At 43.8% G+C, this 18,814-nt stretch overlaps 1 non-coding gene across 1 annotated transcript; it reads right to left on the reverse strand.

The window, feature by feature from the left end:
* Nucleotides 1-999: 999 nt before the first annotated feature.
* On the reverse strand, nucleotides 1,000-1,106 carry LOC112878412. Its single transcript, XR_003225738.1, has one exon. It is a non-coding gene; the product is annotated as a small nucleolar RNA R71 (small nucleolar RNA).
* Between the last annotated feature and the right edge of the window lie 17,708 nt (nucleotides 1,107-18,814).

The following is an 18,814-nucleotide window of genomic DNA, read 5'->3' on the forward strand; positions in this document are numbered from 1 at the left end:
ACTAGTTAGGGGCAAGTTTTAGTCTAGTGAGGCTAGCTTGTTAGTTTAGAAGAGTTTTAGGAGTCTTTCTTGCTCGTTGTCCTCCCAGCTGCTTGCCGCTCTAAGGTTTAGAGTCTCCTATGTCAGACAGTCATCGCTTGGCCATTATCGTATCTTATCTTACCTGGCTTACCCCTACTAGTTAGTCGGTTGATATCTCTAGTAAAGTTTGTCATTCGATTCTTCGGTACTCTTTAATCATAGTGCTTCCCCGAGGAAATTCACGATGCCCTAGAATACTCCAAGGTGAAATATTATTGGTAATTCTGTGCGCTTGCAGAATATCAATTCTATTGGAGCATAAGAAGCACCAACAAGCATTTCTGGTGCCTTTGCCGGGGAAGCAATCGGCTAAAGATATCGTTGAATAGTTTGATAAAATTTGCTGATTTGTCATCGCTAATTTTAGCAGGATTACCATTGCTCTCTTTTTTCCTTGTGATTTATGCAAAGCAATGCATGACCGGTTTTGATCTACCACAAAACTTCAACTCGAATCCAGAAAGAATTGGGAGAATTGCCCGACCTGGAGACATCCCACCTAAGAAGAGACTTTCCTTACGCTAATGTTTAACAACACCACCTTCATTACCCATGGCTCAGAAGACACTCCGTCAGTTCTCAACCCTATCCAGCAGTCATATCCCTACAGGATTGAACACTGATGATGGCACTGAAGGCTTTGAGCTGAAGACTGGACTTGTCAACATGGTCCAAGAAAGTCCCTTCCGTGGTAAGGCATTGGAAGATGCCAATGCTCACCTTCAGAACTTCCTGGATGTTAGTAGCATAATCAACCCCAAAGGCACTAGAATGGATAACATTTGTCTTCATCTGTTACCATTCTCTTTGTTTGGAAAAGCAAAGATGTGGTTCTACACCAACAAGCAAGCATTCAATAGTTGGAATGCCTGCTCCAATGCCTTCTTGACCAAGTACTTTTCGGTGGGCAAAACCAATGCCCTAGGGAACAAGATTTCCAGTTTTCAAGAAGTCCAGGATGAGACAGTCCCAGAAGCCTGGGAATGTCTCCAGGAATAAATTGCAGCATGCCCACAGCACGGCATGGAAGAATGACTTATCATTCAGAACTTCTTCCATGGCCTGAGCCAGCGAGCGCAAGATCATATGGACGCAGCAATGGGAGGAGCATTCCTCTCTCTCGATGTTGCAAGAGCTAAGGCGCTCATCGACAAGATTGCCTCCAACCAGAGTTGGAAGGGAGATAGGCAGCCAACCTATGCTAAAGGAGTACACCAGACTGATGGTGTAGATATGCTGGCAGCCAAGATGGATCTTCTCATGAAAAAGCTGGAATCTCTGCACCAAGAGGTAAACCAGATCATGGAGTCTCGGATCACATGTGAGATATGTGGCAATACTGGGCATGCAGGTAATGATTGCCCGTCAACTCAAAGGACTCAAATTTCATTAGGACTAGCAATCCCAATAACTCAGGCTACCATCCTCAGCAAGGTTGAAACTCCAAGCCGGACCTCCCCTACGGCCAACAGCAAGTGTCAGACCCGAGGCTACGGGACTGTGTACATAACATAGTTTAAGCAGGACTAGGAGATAAAGCTTGTCTTATCTCTTATTTATGTTGTTCTCTACTCGTATGAGTAAGAGATAAAGCTAGTCGGTATAGAAGGAAACTACTTGAGTTATACTTGGGTACGATTCCTTGGCTAGTATTGGGCTAGGATTCATGTAACCCTATCCTCCCAGATATATAAGGGGGGGGCAAGGACCCATTCAAAACATATCATCAACACCCAAGGCAATACAAACCACCATACAGGACGTAGGGTATTACGCACCTCGCGGCCCGAACCTGTCTAAGTCTTGTCTTTCTTGCACCTTCGAGTTCCTGATCTCCGTGTCTCCTCACCTAAACTTACCACCTCGGGTATACCCCTCGGTGGGTAGCCGATAAAACACCGACAGCTGGTGCGCCAGGTAGGGGAGTGCATCGAAGATACACCGACGAACTCGATGGCATCTTTCCAGTTCACCAGGTCAGTACCCTCTTAGGGCATGATGTTTGTTTTTGGCTCGTGGGTCTGTGTCGCAGATGGTGAGGGCAGTTTCCGTCGATTCCTCGTCGAAATGAAGCCGAAAACTCCTGCGGCGAGTTCTTATAGCGACCTCGACAAGTTCGTTGATAATCTTGACAACTTGTCAATTCATGGATCCACTACGAGGATCAAGGAGGAGTCCGCTTCCGGCGCGACTTCATTCAGCGCTGCAACAACCTTCCTTGGGTTGGACTCGTTCCAATCTGAGGATTCGCGTAGCCAATCACGACTCGGTCTATGCAATTTGGCCACTAATCTTCAGGAGGCTGACATCTCCGAGTCCCTCTCCACAATGGAGGAGGACTTGGACTTTCTACTCAAACTCGGAAAGCCCGAAGCCACCGCATGTCGGGGGGCTTCGGGTTGTTTTGGTGCTAACGGTCTGACGATCACCTCTACTCCGGAGGGGTGTTTCGTGCATTGGAAGGGCATGAAACTTTCTGATCTACTCGAGGCCGAAGACCGACTTGTGGCACACCTCGAGCCTTTGCCTTTTCAGGAGGGCAGGCCGTTAGCCACCGTGGCGGAGGAGTTGACCTGTGATATCCAGGTAGTTAAGACAACTAGGTACCAAGTTTGGGTGTATAATGTATGCATGTTATAATATATATACAAGTTGTATCAGACATCAAGGGTATAATTGTAAATTAGGAATTGTGTAATTACTTGAGTATAAGTGTGTAAAAGTACTTTTAAGTGGTAAAACTAAATCATGATACAGAAGAACAGGGCAAAAGTGAAATAAAACATAAGAGAAAGGTACTTTATTAGAAACTAGGGATCTATGTGTAATTAACACAAAATATAAGGGGTTTACATGTGAAATGGTTAAAAGGTAAAAGTAAAACCCAGTTTTACTTAAGGACTAAAATGTAAAAAGAACTAGTAATGATGACTGCAGGAAAAACTTGCAAAAAAGACCCTAAACATGAAAGCCTTATATTTGAATTACAAGACAAACTTATAATTTGAATGGTGTTTTAAAGTTTAAAATAAAACTATAATCATTGAGATTTTGAACTTGAACCTTAAAGCAATCTTGTAGAATTTAAAATTCTCTACAACTTTCATGTAGAGCACTTTTCCATTTAACCTCTGTAGCAGTGAGAAAACTTTACTTTACAAAGGAATCCCTGGAAATTTCTAAAATTACGAATCAGTCCTTCTGACTCCTGTCTACCTTCTTCCTCCTCTGGCACCTCTGCTTCTCCTCTGCTCCGTTCTGCTTCTGCCGCTCACCGCCGGCGCAGCGCCCGAGCTCCACCTCCAGCTGCTACTCGTGCACACGCGTCGCTGGAATGCCTTCTCACCGCCCTAGCCCTTCCCCGTTGTCTCCTTCCTCGCGCGCCACCTCGCCATCCTCCTGCCGCGGGCTGCCAGCACCACTGGCCACGGCGACCTCCTGCTCGACCACCGCCGGGCTTAGTAGCCGCCCCAAGCCACAATGCTGCTCCCTCCCACTCACTCCTCCCAGTCCTGGTGAACCAATTCAAGTAACCCAAGCCTCTAGCGCGTGAACACCGCCGGCCGCCGCCCCCATCTCCATTGCCGCCGCCCCTGCTCCACATTGAGCCCCCCCTTCCGACCTTCCTCTCCTCAAGTGGAGTCACGGAATCGAGTCCCCTCCTCGCCCTAGAGCTTCTAGGCCACACGCCCTCTCCCTTCCCCACCCGAGCTCGCCGGAATTCGAGCCGTCGCTCGCCGGAGCTACTGCTCCCGTGGGCAGCTCGCCACCGGTCATCTCCAACCTCCCCGAGACCCTCTACAGGTAGCTCTTAACTCACTAGTGCTTCCTCTCCCCTTGCCCCTCGCCGCCGACCCCGAGGATCGCCGGATTTTGGCCGGAACAGAGCTTTCCCCCGCCGGCCATGGCAGCAGGGACCCGATTGCAAACCTTTAAATTCTTCTAGGGTCCCTAGTGCAAAGTTTCAGCCCCTTTCTCTATTTCAAACCAGTGAAGTTCTAAAATGTGTAAGAATTCATAGAAAAATCAGAAAAATACGAAATTAGTTGGGTTAGAAACCTTATGAGGAGCTCTGCAACTTTTATTTTATAACCATGCTATGAAAGTGCAAAGTTTCTTCTGTATTTTAAATGCTAGTAAAAGGATGCATTAATTAAATCTTGTGATACATAGCCTTGTTGCTGTTAGTTTTTGGAGCATATGTGGTAGGTAATGTAAGTAGCTCTGTATAAATTTTTGAGGCCTAGATCAGCCCTCTAAGCTAGGGTATTTGGTTACTTTTGTTATGAGTTAACAAAAGCTTGGCAATTTAATTTTAGAAGTATCTATGCATATTTAAGGATGAAATTTTTACTATAGTCTAATCTTTATGAGTGTGATATAACATAAAAATTTAAGAAGCAGAAACCTAATATAACTTAAGTTATAGGTTTTAAACTTAGATTGCAAGATAAGTCATAAATATTAATTGGAATGCATAAAAATTTATGGAACTTTTCTAGAATACTAGACTTAAGTAGTTAATGATGTTCTTAAATTGTGAACCCTAATTGTTGTATAAAAACCCTAGTTTTAGTATAAAATTCCAATTACAATTATATCCTGAAATTTTAATGTTAACCTTAATTAGTTTTGAGGCTTAGAACCTTTAGAGTAAAATTACCATAAAACCCACCCATGATAATTTTCATAAATATTAATTATTTATCTCAATTTAAGATTTGGTTAATTCAAGTTAACCATAATTAAGTAATAACCTAAAGTTAATTACAAAGTTTAACTAATAAGATATAGGAATTACTAAGTGGTGTAGTGTATTTAGGATAATCAGATACACTACCTAATAAAGTTAAATTAAATGTTTAAGATAACCCACCCCGGCTGCCTAACGAGACTAATTAGTTTAATTAGTACTCGATAAATGACTGCCCAGTACGGAGTAGTTAAATTATCATCGTAATGTAATTTTCTTTAAGTTGAATTGCAACTTTATTGTGAATTAAATATAAAATACATGTATTCCATGAGTTATAACTCTGCATCTCATATAGACTCGACCACGCTCGCTGACGGGGATTATCAGCTGATCCCGGAACAAGAAGGAGGTTATTCTGAAGACCCCGGGACTCTCGTCGTGGATTACTCTGAAGCCCCGAACCAAGGTTCGGAAGAAACTAGTTTGACTAACCTCAACCCCACCAGCGAAGGCAAGCCCCGGACATAAACCCTACTTGATTACACTGCAACCTATGCTATTATTTATGTATTACTTTATGCATTACGTTCTTAGGAGTTGTTTGAAAACTTAGTTGCATTATTCCAGGAACCAATGTAATGAACACTAGAATTGGAGTCCGACTAGCTGCTCTGCTTATAGGACCGGTAGAAGTCGAGTGATTTCCTGTCACTCGCGCGATTTAGGAATTGTAATGTTTACATTCCTGTTATCACTATAAGGATACCGGACGGGAGTTTTATGAGGTATCATGGTCAAGATGATACCCCGTCTGTGTTGATGAAGTTGTTAAGGTCGCAGTGTGTGGTAGCGGTGGCTAAGCGTTTGAAAGTACTAGCCACATGCCGTGAAATATGGTAAGCGGTAAGCCTAGTAACCAATCGGCCCGAGGAGTGGACATACCCCCACCACATGTATTTGCTTCTTTTGGTTACTTTGTTCGACGTGTAGGCATATGTGTTGCTGGGCAACCAGGAGTACGGGGTTTGTAGTCGCGCTACAGACGTACTTCCTGCACTTTGGATGTGCGTATGACCTGCAGTCGCTTGTGGTGGCACTGATCCACGAGTCGGAATGAAAGGCAAACGGTTGCTTCGGAAAACCCTGTGGTATTCCAAGCGTGTGAGTTAGGTTTACCTTGCAAGGGTTGAATCTCGATTCAGAATCGTCCGCCTCTCACGATGTATGAGACTGCTTATCCCCTTTATCACATAGAGTAACAAGAGTAATCATGTGATTATTAAAGATGATGTTTGAGAAAAGATTCTACCATGTTTGGGTAGTTATAGGTACTTACTTAGAATGGTTAATTCAACTAGAACTTGAAAGCTAAAAAAAAAAAAAAAAAAAAAATTGAAAATAAGGATCTACTCTTTGTTGCTTTTCAGCTGAAAACCCTACCCAAAGCTAAAAGCCAGCATGAGTCTAGTTATGGGCTAAGATATACCCAATTCCGGGTAAGTCTTGCTGAGTATTAGTATACTCAGCCTTGCTTCCATTTATTTCCTCCAGGTAATCCTTCTGAGGAGCCCGCGTTCATTACACCGTGGCCTTACCCTTTGCCTGATGGTTGGTCCGTGGAATGGGATCCGTCCCCGGCCAACACAGATCCCGCCGAGTGATATTATGCCAGGGCTAGCATAATATCTGTAATGACGCCATGTATAATAACTCCGCTTTTCAAATTCCGCTGCTTTAATCAGAAACTCGAACTTGTGATGTAATAAACTCTCTTCTGTAAGAACAAATGTTATTTTGTATATTTTTGTAATATAACTGCCTGTGGTGTAAATTATTTTGGGCATTGTATCTCTGGACTCACCTTCGTGTGAGGTACCTTGTTAGATCCTGCGTTCGGTGGTTCATCGGGACGTTACCCGACAGACCAATAGTTTTATACCGTTTGAAGTGCGAGGTAGCCCTGCATTAAGGACTCGCGCACTTGAGTCGGTATAATTCAGGTTGGTTCTGCCACAGCTGGTATCAGAGCTAACAAGTGTACCCTGGAGATATAATTAGCCTTAAAAAGTAATTTTTAGTATAAAATTTTATTACTCAAGTATTTGCGAACTACGTTGGTTCGTTAAGGATTATGGATAGTACGTAAGCCCTAGGGTAATACTATTATGGGAATTAAAGGTGGCTGTGATATATATATATATATGACTAACTTCCAGCATTACTTTTCTGTTGAAACTTAAATTTATGCACAACCCAACCTTACTTTCTGTAACGACATCTTCGATCGTGAGGTAAGAAGGTAAGGATCCTCAGCCAACTGAGGGAGCTTGGCCTTCCTGTCGGTGATGCGAACCGAACGCTGTTTCTCAAGCAGTGGCCTACTTGAGATGCTGCCAATGTACCAACCTCGGTTGACTACATTGGGAGTATATGGTTCGGCGCAGGGTATGGCGATCGCTGTTCATACCCCCGCATTTTGCGGTACCCCCGTGAATACGTTATCCAATAACGCATGTTAACGTTGTCTGTACGGCGGTAATTGTACAGATGCTGTTTCTATAGTGAACAGTAATGAATGGGGACGCTTTCATGACATGCTGGCATGAAAGGTTCATTGGATATATATATGCATTGTGGTTTTCTGCAGGTACACTAACCACGATTCCGAAACTAGGACGGATAGGGCTTATCGACTAGTTAATAGGGAGAGACGTATTTATATTGTGCCACCGAAACTAACCACGTAAGACCAAGATTACTTGGCAGTTACTTTTGGTTGTGAGATCGATTAGTACGTGCATGCATAATCCATTAATCAACTAAATTGAATGCTTGTTTAATGCTTCCTAAAGAAAATGGGCAACATGTTGGTTTATCTTAGTTGGGTAAGTAAGAATCTTAGTTGGGTATCTTAGGCATCCATCTGATTTCCAGCCTTTGCTGTTATCAGAATCAGCTATCTTAATCCAATTTTACCTTGTAAATTTTCTCAACAGGGTAAAAATATCTTACCATTTGCATTGTTGTCGCAGATGGCTGCTCCTGCTAATACCTTTTGGGATCAGGAGGGGCACTTTCACACCAATGGTTTACATTGGGAGGGATTTCCTCGTCTTTTGTGGGAATCCTTGAGTATGTTTCATTATACAGAGCCTCCTCTGTATGATGGGGTAGAGTATCTTGAAGAAGGAGTTTCCCGCTGCAGGGTTAAGATGATGATTCCTCAGCACCCTTTCCGCTCCTTATGGCCTCCCATAGAAGTGGAAGTGGTTGGATATCGTCTTGTGGATACCCTTGAAACTGCTGCTTTAGAAGGAATCAAACTCTTCTGCAATCAACATCCGATTGAAGTTGCTTCATATCCTATTGGGTTATTCCCTACCATAGACCCGAGTAATTCGGACTGGGATTTTCGGACAAATCATCTTGGTCATTTGCTAGGAGATATAGCTGAAGAAACCGTCCGTATTGTTACCAGGTTTATGGATGTGCAATACAGTTACCAAAAGCTACTGCGTCATGGGGTAAGTCAGATAACTGGTGTGGCTCAAAGCCACTATCGGAATGCTGATCACCAAGTAACCCAGATAGAAGAATTGCAAGCTTTGGTGACTCAGAAGGATGAAATTATTGCAGCAAGAGATGAGACAATCCTCCATCGTGAAGATCAGATCAATGAGAGTGATCATATTATCACTCAGCGTGACACTGTTATTGAGTTCCTACAGGCACAAATTCATGATCTGATACTTGTGGCTGATGATGCCCAAGCTCACATTGAGGAAATGCAGCAGCAACCAATACTTCCCGCTATACCCATAGTACCTGAAGAAGAAGAAGAAGACCCAGAAGAGATTGAGGGTATCTCAGAGATTGATTCTGAGCATGGGGATCCTGTTCTTAGTCCCCATCATTCTCTTTCTGGCAGTCAGTCTTCTGTAGGAAATTTCGACGATTTTTAGTAAAATCGTCAACTTTCGAGATGTAATCTAAGGGAATGTAATAGTTTAAGTAGTCAAACTTCACGCCATTTGATGTAACATAGATGGCCTATGTAGTAAACTTTCGAGATGCGATATGAGAACTATCTGAGTTAGCAATGTAATATAATTTCCGGTTTCATCATCTTGTTCATTATCTTTAAATTTTGAGATGAGATGATTTGCGGAATATATGCATTGATTATGTCTTCTGAAATTGGGAGTAAAGATATATGGTTAATAATGGACATCTCCTTTATTTCAGATGGTTGGAGCCACACGAGGAACCCCGGAGGGTTTCAGGGCTGATCAAGCCAGTGGTTCTCAGCAACCACCACCACCTCCTCCCAACCTTGCCGAAGTCATGGCTCGGCAAACGGAATTACTTAATATGTTGGTTCAAGCCCAACTGAATCAGCAGCAACAATTCCGAGGAGGCCGGGATGATCGTAATCCTCCTGTGGCTAGCTACCAGGATTTCCTCAGTACTCAACCGCCTTTCTTCAGTAAGGCCGAGGAACCATTGGATGCCGATGCCTGGCTCCATATTGTTGAGTCAAAGTTCGCTCTACTGACCATACCATGTGCGGATTCTAGCAAAGCTTCCTTTGCTGCTCAACAACTTCGTGGTGCTGCTAGAATCTGGTGGGACAATTTTTATGCCATGCAACCTGCAGGGCATGTCATCACATGGGATGAATTCCGGGTCGCTTTCAGAGCGCACTATATTCCCGCAGGATTGTTGGAGCGAAAGCTTAATGAGTTTCTGGCTCTTACACAAGGTGCCAACACAGTTCTGCAATACGCACAGAATTTCAATCATCTGTGCCAGTATGCGGGGTATCATGCAGATAATGATACCAAGAAGCAAGACCATTTCCGTCGGGGCCTGAACACCAAACTCAAGGAACGCCTGAACCTTGTGAAGGCAAATACTTTCAGTGAGTTGGTCAATATGGCCTTAACTCAAGAAGACTGCATTGTGGCGCATTCTGCCGAGAAGAAGCGGAAGAACCCTGCTGGACCCTCGAGTGCTCAACCACCGAGGTATCGGGTTGTTCCTAATACGCCACCCAGAGCACCCCAACGCAATGCCCCTACGGGAAGATTGGTTTTTAGGCCACCTCAGCAGCAAGGAAGGTTCAGATCTCCTATGCCCCCGCAACAAGCACAACAATCTGGCCCACGGCCAAATATTCAGCAGGTGCCACAGAAAGGCAGCAACTATCGCTGCTACAATTGCGGAAGTGCGGACCATTTCATCCGAGATTGCCCGCGGCCTAAGAAACCTAATCAAGGGCAGAGCTCCACCCAGGGAAATCAGAATAAGGGCAAGAAGCCGGTGATGCAGGTCCGACAAGGACGAATTAACTTCACCACTCTTGCAGAACTTCCAGATGGAGCTCCTGTAATGTCGGGTACATTTTCTATTCACCACCAACCAGTTGTTACTTTATTTGACTCTGGGGCAACACATAGTTTTATTAGTAACAACTGTGGAACCCGACTAGGACTTGAATCTTGTCCTATCCAGGGGTCATATATGATCTCTACCCCTGGAGGAAATGTTATCTCCACCCAAGTGAGTAGATATGTGCCAATTCAATTAGGTAGTATAGAAATCAAAACTGATTTGGTTTTAATAAGTTTGGAGGGTATCGATATTATACTTGGGACAGACTGGATGACTAAACATCGAGTCCGGTTAGATATTTCTTCCCGAGTTGTTGAAGTTGAATCACCATACTATGGGGTTACTACCCTTTATCTGCCTCAGCCAGAGTATCTGCACCCCTGCACTTATGCTATCACAGATATCAAAGTCAAGGATATTCCGGTAGTATGTGAATACCCCGATGTCTTTCCAGACGATTTGCCTGGAATGCCACCAGATAGAGACATCGAGTTCATTATTGAACTTCAACCTGGCACTGCTCCAATTTCAAAAAGGGCGTATCGTATGCCTCCAAACGAATTGGCAGAACTGAAAATTCAGTTGCAAGATCTTCTTGATAAAGGTTATATCCGCCCCAGTGCTTCACCTTGGGGTTGTTCTGCTCTCTTTGTCAAGAAGAAAGACGATAGTCTGAGACTATGTGTCGACTACCGTCCACTCAATGCGGTTACCATCAAAAATAAGTATCCTCTTCCCCGCATTGATATCTTGTTCGATCAACTAGCTGGAGCAAAGGTCTTTTCCAAGATTGACTTACGCTCTGGTTATCATCAGATCAAGATTAGGCCTAGTGACATTCCAAAAACGGCCTTCTCAACCAGATATGGACTTTATGAATATCTGGTCATGTCATTTGGACTTACAAATGCGCCGGCATATTTCATGTATCTCATGAATTCTGTATTTATGCCGGAGCTCGATAAATTCGTCGTGGTCTTCATCGATGATATTCTGATCTACTCCAGAACCAAAGAAGACCATGCTAACCATTTGCGTGTCGTTCTTCAACGATTACGGGATCATCGCCTTTATGCCAAATTTTCAAAATGTGAATTCTGGCTGGATAGTGTGAAATTTTTGGGACATACTATTTCTAGTCAAGGCATATCGGTTGATCCAACCAAAGTCCAAGAAGTTATGAACTGGAATCCTCCCACCTCAGTCCATCAAATACGAAGTTTCCTTGGATTGGCAGGATATTATCGCCGATTCATTCCAGACTTCTCCAAGATAGCTAAACCCATGACTGAGCTACTTAAGAAAGAAGTTAAGTTCCGTTGGGATGATAAGTGTGAGGAAGCATTTCACACTTTGAGAAAACTTCTGACGACTGCTCCAGTACTAGCTCAGCCAGATAGTAACCAGCCTTTTGATGTCTATTGCGACGCTTCTGGAATTGGCCTTGGTTGCGTCCTTATGCAAAACAGCCGGGTTATTGCTTATGCATCCCGAGCACTTCGGACTCATGAGCAAAATTATCCAACACATGATCTTGAATTGGTAGCAGTTATTCATGCTCTCAAGATCTGGAGACATCATCTTATGGGCGCTAAATGTAACATTTACACTGACCATAAGAGCCTCAAGTATATTTTCACTCAGGCTGATTTAAATATGAGGCAAAGGCGTTGGTTGGAGTTAATTAAAGATTATGACCTGGAGGTACACTATCATCCGGGCAAAGCTAATGTGGTTGCGGATGCACTTAGCCGCAAGTCACATTGTCACTGTTTGACTATCTCCACTTTTAATGACACTCTTTGCCATCAAATGCAGAGACTCAGTCTGGAGATTATTCCCCAAGGTAGTTTAAACTTGATCTCCGTTGAGTCTACTTTGCGGGATAAAATCGTCATGTCGCAGCTACATGATGAGGGTGTCAAAATTATTAAATCCAAGCTATCCCAGGGAGAAGCTAAGTATCGGTGTTTTCACACTGATCGTCAAGGAGTCCTATGGTTCAACGATCGACTTGTTGTGCCTAAGGATCATCAACTTCGTAAGCAAATCCTCGACGAAGCACATTTGTCCAAATTCTCTATTCATCCTGGTAGCACCAAGATGTATCACGATCTTCGGCAACATTTTTGGTGGACCAGAATGAAGAGAGAAATTGCCAAATATGTGTCTGAGTGCGATACATGCCAGAGAGTCAAAGCCAGTCATCTCAAAGCTTCTGGTACGCTTCAGCCATTACCCATTCCGTCATGGAAATGGGAAGACATTAGTATGGATTTCATTGTCGGTCTTCCCAACACATCTCAAAAACATGACTCCATATGGGTAATCATCGATAGACTCACAAAAACAGCTCATTTCCTTCCGGTGCATACCACTTACTCTGCTAAGAAGTATGCCGAAGTCTATCTGGAACAAATCGTTCGATTGCATGGGGTTCCGAAAACTATCATATCTGATCGTGGGCCCCAATTTATCGCACGGTTCTGGGAGCAGCTACAATCAGCTCTAGGAACCAAATTGATTCGAAGCTCTGCATATCACCCCCAGACTGATGGGCAGACTGAGCGAGTTAATCAAATTCTTGAAGACATGCTCCGAGCTTGTATTATTCACTATGGTACAAGTTGGGACAAGTGTCTTGCTCTAGCTGAATTTGCCTACAACAACAGTTACCAAGCTAGTCTTCAAATGGCTCCTTTCGAAGCGTTATATGGTCGCCGATGCCGAACTCCTTTGAGTTGGTCAGAGACCGGTGAACGCAAAATCTTCGGACCAGACCTAGTTGTTGAAGCCGAAGATAAGGTTAAGGTTATTCAATCTAATCTTAAAACCGCTCAGTCCAGACAAAAGAGTTATGCAGATAAAAGGAGAAAACCTCTGCAATTCCAGATAGGAGATTTTGTCTATCTCCGAGTGTCACCTACCAAAGGCGTCCAACGTTTCGGCATAAAAGGAAAGTTAGCACCTCGGTATGTCGGACCCTTTGAAATTCTTGATGTTTGTGGCCCAGTGGCTTACAAACTTTGTCTTCCATCTCAATGGGCAGCTATTCACGATGTCTTTCACATCTCTCAACTTAAGAAGTGTGTCAAAGTACCCACAGAAATCGTTGAGACAAGTACCCTTGAGATAGAACCTGATTTGTCGTACATCGAACAACCTCTTCGAATTCTGGATACTAAAGAAAGATTCACCAGAAGAAGGGCAGTTAAGATGTACAAAATCTTATGGGATCATCACACCGAAGAAGAAGCGACTTGGGAAACTGAGTCTTATCTTCAACGGAATTTTCCAGACTTCTTGCAAGCCAATCCCCAAATCTAATTATCCATTGCTGCTCAGCTTCGGAATCTCGAGACGAGATTCTTTTTAAGGGGGGAAGGCTGTGATATCCAGGTAGTTAAGACAACTAGGTACCAAGTTTGGGTGTATAATGTATGCATGTTATAATATATATACAAGTTGTATCAGACATCAAGGGTATAATTGTAAATTAGGAATTGTGTAATTACTTGAGTATAAGTGTGTAAAAGTACTTTTAAGTGGTAAAACTAAATCATGATACAGAAGAACAGGGCAAAAGTGAAATAAAACATAAGAGAAAGGTACTTTATTGGAAACTAGGGATCTATGTGTAATTAACACAAAATATAAGGGGTTTACATGTGAAATGGTTAAAAGGTAAAAGTAAAACCCAGTTTTACTTAAGGACTAAAATGTAAAAAGAACTAGTAATGATGACTGCAGGAAAAACTTGCAAAAAAGACCCTAAACATGAAAGCCTTATATTTGAATTACAAGACAAACTTATAATTTGAATGGTGTTTTAAAGTTTAAAATAAAACTATAATCATTGAGATTTTGAACTTGAACCTTAAAGCAATCTTGTAGAATTTAAAATTCTCTACAACTTTCATGTAGAGCACTTTTCCATTTAACCTCTGTAGCAGTGAGAAAACTTTACTTTACAAAGGAATCCCTGGAAATTTCTAAAATTACGAATCAGTCCTTCTGACTCCTGTCTACCTTCTTCCTCCTCTGGCACCTCTGCTTCTCCTCTGCTCCGTTCTGCTTCTGCCGCTCACCGCCGGCGCAGCGCCCGAGCTCCACCTCCAGCTGCTACTCGTGCACACGCGTCGCTGGAATGCCTTCTCACCGCCCTAGCCCTTCCCCGTTGTCTCCTTCCTCGCGCGCCACCTCGCCATCCTCCTGCCGCGGGCTGCCAGCACCACTGGCCACGGCGACCTCCTGCTCGACCACCGCCGGGCTTAGTAGCCGCCCCAAGCCACAATGCTGCTCCCTCCCACTCACTCCTCCCAGTCCTGGTGAACCAATTCAAGTAACCCAAGCCTCTAGCGCGTGAACACCGCCGGCCGCCGCCCCCATCTCCATTGCCGCCGCCCCTGCTCCACGTTGAGCCCCCCCTTCCGACCTTCCTCTCCTCAAGTGGAGTCACGGAATCGAGTCCCCTCCTCGCCCTAGAGCTTCTAGGCCACACGCCCTCTCCCTTCCCCACCCGAGCTCGCCGGAATTCGAGCCGTCGCTCGCCGGAGCTACTGCTCCCGTGGGCAGCTCGCCACCGGTCATCTCCAACCTCCCCGAGACCCTCTACAGGTAGCTCTTAACTCACTAGTGCTTCCTCTCCCCTTGCCCCTCGCCGCCGACCCCGAGGATCGCCGGATTTTGGCCGGAACAGAGCTTTCCCCCGCCGGCCATGGCAGCAGGGACCCGATTGCAAACCTTTAAATTCTTCTAGGGTCCCTAGTGCAAAGTTTCAGCCCCTTTCTCTATTTCAAACCAGTGAAGTTCTAAAATGTGTAAGAATTCATAGAAAAATCAGAAAAATACGAAATTAGTTGGGTTAGAAACCTTATGAGGAGCTCTGCAACTTTTATTTTATAACCATGCTATGAAAGTGCAAAGTTTCTTCTGTATTTTAAATGCTAGTAAAAGGATGCATTAATTAAATCTTGTGATACATAGCCTTGTTGCTGTTAGTTTTTGGAGCATATGTGGTAGGTAATGTAAGTAGCTCTGTATAAATTTTTGAGGCCTAGATCAGCCCTCTAAGCTAGGGTATTTGGTTACTTTTGTTATGAGTTAACAAAAGCTTGGCAATTTAATTTTAGAAGTATCTATGCATATTTAAGGATGAAATTTTTACTATAGTCTAATCTTTATGAGTGTGATATAACATAAAAATTTAAGAAGCAGAAACCTAATATAACTTAAGTTATAGGTTTTAAACTTAGATTGCAAGATAAGTCATAAATATTAATTGGAATGCATAAAAATTTATGGAACTTTTCTAGAATACTAGACTTAAGTAGTTAATGATGTTCTTAAATTGTGAACCCTAATTGTTGTATAAAAACCCTAGTTTTAGTATAAAATTCCAATTACAATTATATCCTGAAATTTTAATGTTAACCTTAATTAGTTTTGAGGCTTAGAACCTTTAGAGTAAAATTACCATAAAACCCACCCATGATAATTTTCATAAATATTAATTATTTATCTCAATTTAAGATTTGGTTAATTCAAGTTAACCATAATTAAGTAATAACCTAAAGTTAATTACAAAGTTTAACTAATAAGATATAGGAATTACTAAGTGGTGTAGTGTATTTAGGATAATCAGATACACTACCTAATAAAGTTAAATTAAATGTTTAAGATAACCCACCCCGGCTGCCTAACGAGACTAATTAGTTTAATTAGTACTCGATAAATGACTGCCCAGTACGGAGTAGTTAAATTATCATCGTAATGTAATTTTCTTTAAGTTGAATTGCAACTTTATTGTGAATTAAATATAAAATACATGTATTCCATGAGTTATAACTCTGCATCTCATATAGACTCGACCACGCTCGCTGACGGGGATTATCAGCTGATCCCGGAACAAGAAGGAGGTTATTCTGAAGACCCCGGGACTCTCGTCGTGGATTACTCTGAAGCCCCGAACCAAGGTTCGGAAGAAACTAGTTTGACTAACCTCAACCCCACCAGCGAAGGCAAGCCCCGGACATAAACCCTACTTGATTACACTGCAACCTATGCTATTATTTATGTATTACTTTATGCATTACGTTCTTAGGAGTTGTTTGAAAACTTAGTTGCATTATTCCAGGAACCAATGTAATGAACACTAGAATTGGAGTCCGACTAGCTGCTCTGCTTATAGGACCGGTAGAAGTCGAGTGATTTCCTGTCACTCGCGCGATTTAGGAATTGTAATGTTTACATTCCTGTTATCACTATAAGGATACCGGACGGGAGTTTTATGAGGTATCATGGTCAAGATGATACCCCGTCTATGTTGATGAAGTTGTTAAGGTCGCAGTGTGTGGTAGCGGTGGCTAAGCGTTTGAAAGTACTAGCCACATGCCGTGAAATATGGTAAGCGGTAAGCCTAGTAACCAATCGGCCCGAGGAGTGGACATACCCCCCACCACATGTATTTGCTTCTTTTGGTTACTTTGTTCGACGTGTAGGCATATGTGTTGCTGGGCAACCAGGAGTACGGGGTTTGTAGTCGCGCTACAGACGTACTTCCTGCACTTTGGATGTGCGTATGACCTGCAGTCGCTTGTGGTGGCACTGATCCACGAGTCGGAATGAAAGGCAAACGGTTGCTTCGGAAAACCCTGTGGTATTCCAAGCGTGTGAGTTAGGTTTACCTTGCAAGGGTTGAATCTCGATTCAGAATCGTCCGCCTCTCACGATGTATGAGACTGCTTATCCCCTTTATCACATAGAGTAACAAGAGTAATCATGTGATTATTAAAGATGATGTTTGAGAAAAGATTCTACCATGTTTGGGTAGTTATAGGTACTTACTTAGAATGGTTAATTCAACTAGAACTTGAAAGCTAAAAAAAAAAAAAAAAAAAAAAATTGAAAATAAGGATCTACTCTTTGTTGCTTTTCAGCTGAAAACCCTACCCAAAGCTAAAAGCCAGCATGAGTCTAGTTATGGGCTAAGATATACCCAATTCCGGGTAAGTCTTGCTGAGTATTAGTATACTCAGCCTTGCTTCCATTTATTTCCTCCAGGTAATCCTTCTGAGGAGCCCGCGTTCATTACACCGTGGCCTTACCCTTTGCCTGATGGTTGGTCCGTGGAATGGGATCCGTCCCCGGCCAACACAGATCCCGCCGAGTGATATTATGCCAGGGCTAGCATAATATCTGTAATGACGCCATGTATAATAACTCCGCTTTTCAAATTCCGCTGCTTTAATCAGAAACTCGAACTTGTGATGTAATAAACTCTCTTCTGTAAGAACAAATGTTATTTTGTATATTTTTGTAATATAACTGCCTGTGGTGTAAATTATTTTGGGCATTGTATCTCTGGACTCACCTTCGTGTGAGGTACCTTGTTAGATCCTGCGTTCGGTGGTTCATCGGGACGTTACCCGACAGACCAATAGTTTTATACCGTTTGAAGTGCGAGGTAGCCCTGCATTAAGGACTCGCGCACTTGAGTCGGTATAATTCAGGTTGGTTCTGCCACATGACCGAGCTAGTCGACGTGAGCTCTGATGAGCTCATCTCATGCCAGGTGCTGATGGCGGAAGAAGGCGAGGACAATGGCGACTTGCCCATCGTCGAATTTGATGTGGTATCTGAAGATGAGGCCACAGCCAACGCCGACGACGAGAATGACGCCGATCGTGAGACACGGAGGACCAGGAATAGAGCTCGTGCAGCCCGTAGAAGGAGGGTCAATGAGCGCATGCGATCTATGCATCGCGAGCTTGATGCCAAATTCGCTGCCGTAAGCGAGCGGAGCTTCAGGACTCCGGTGGCCAACATCGCCAGGGTTACGGCTATACTAGAGCGCAGTAACGATCCAAATGTGCGTCAAGCACTTCGTTATGCACAGAGAGCTTGGATTCAGCTTGATCAACAAAACCCAGCATCTACCCTCAGGGAGGAGCGCGTGGGCGAAAGCCGAAGCCAAGCTCACAGTCGCACGGCAGGTGGCCGTCCTCGACCTCAGCGCAGCAACAACAACGATAATGCTCACGAGAGTCAGGCCCCTAGTGGGAGGCAGCAGCCACCTCCAGGGTGTAACCTGCGACAGGCCAATCATCGGCCTCATCCAGAAGACATGTGCCAGCGAATCAATGAAGGACGCGATGCGCGGTCTGTAATCGATTCCAGGCGCAGAGAGCGCGAAGTAGTCGAGACAGAAGGTAGTGACTGCAACGACCATTTCCCGGCTTTCTCTGCACCGTTTAGTAGTTATAAGTACCCTGAGGGTTTCAAGCTGATCGGCATCACCAAGTACGATGGAAAGCAAGCTCCTCAACAATGGCTATGATGCTATTCCACCGCCATTGAAGTCGCAGGAGGCTCCAACATCACCAAGGTCATCTACTTCCCGATGGCTTTGGACTCTGCACCGCTTACGTGGTTGGAGAGTCTCAGCAACAACTCGATCGACTCCTGGGAGCAGCTCAAGAAGGTCTTCATCGACAATTTGCAGGGGGCGATCACTCGCGCATGTACTCGTCACGATCTTGCTCAATGTAAACAGGAACATAACAAGCTCCTACGGTCCTATACACGCTGTTTCTTCAATGTCCGCGCTACCATTGCGAATATCTCAGAGGAAGACATCATCGA

Source organism: Panicum hallii, chromosome 9 (assembly GCF_002211085.1).
Source record: "Panicum hallii strain FIL2 chromosome 9, PHallii_v3.1, whole genome shotgun sequence".
Lineage (NCBI taxonomy): Eukaryota > Viridiplantae > Streptophyta > Magnoliopsida > Poales > Poaceae > Panicum > Panicum hallii.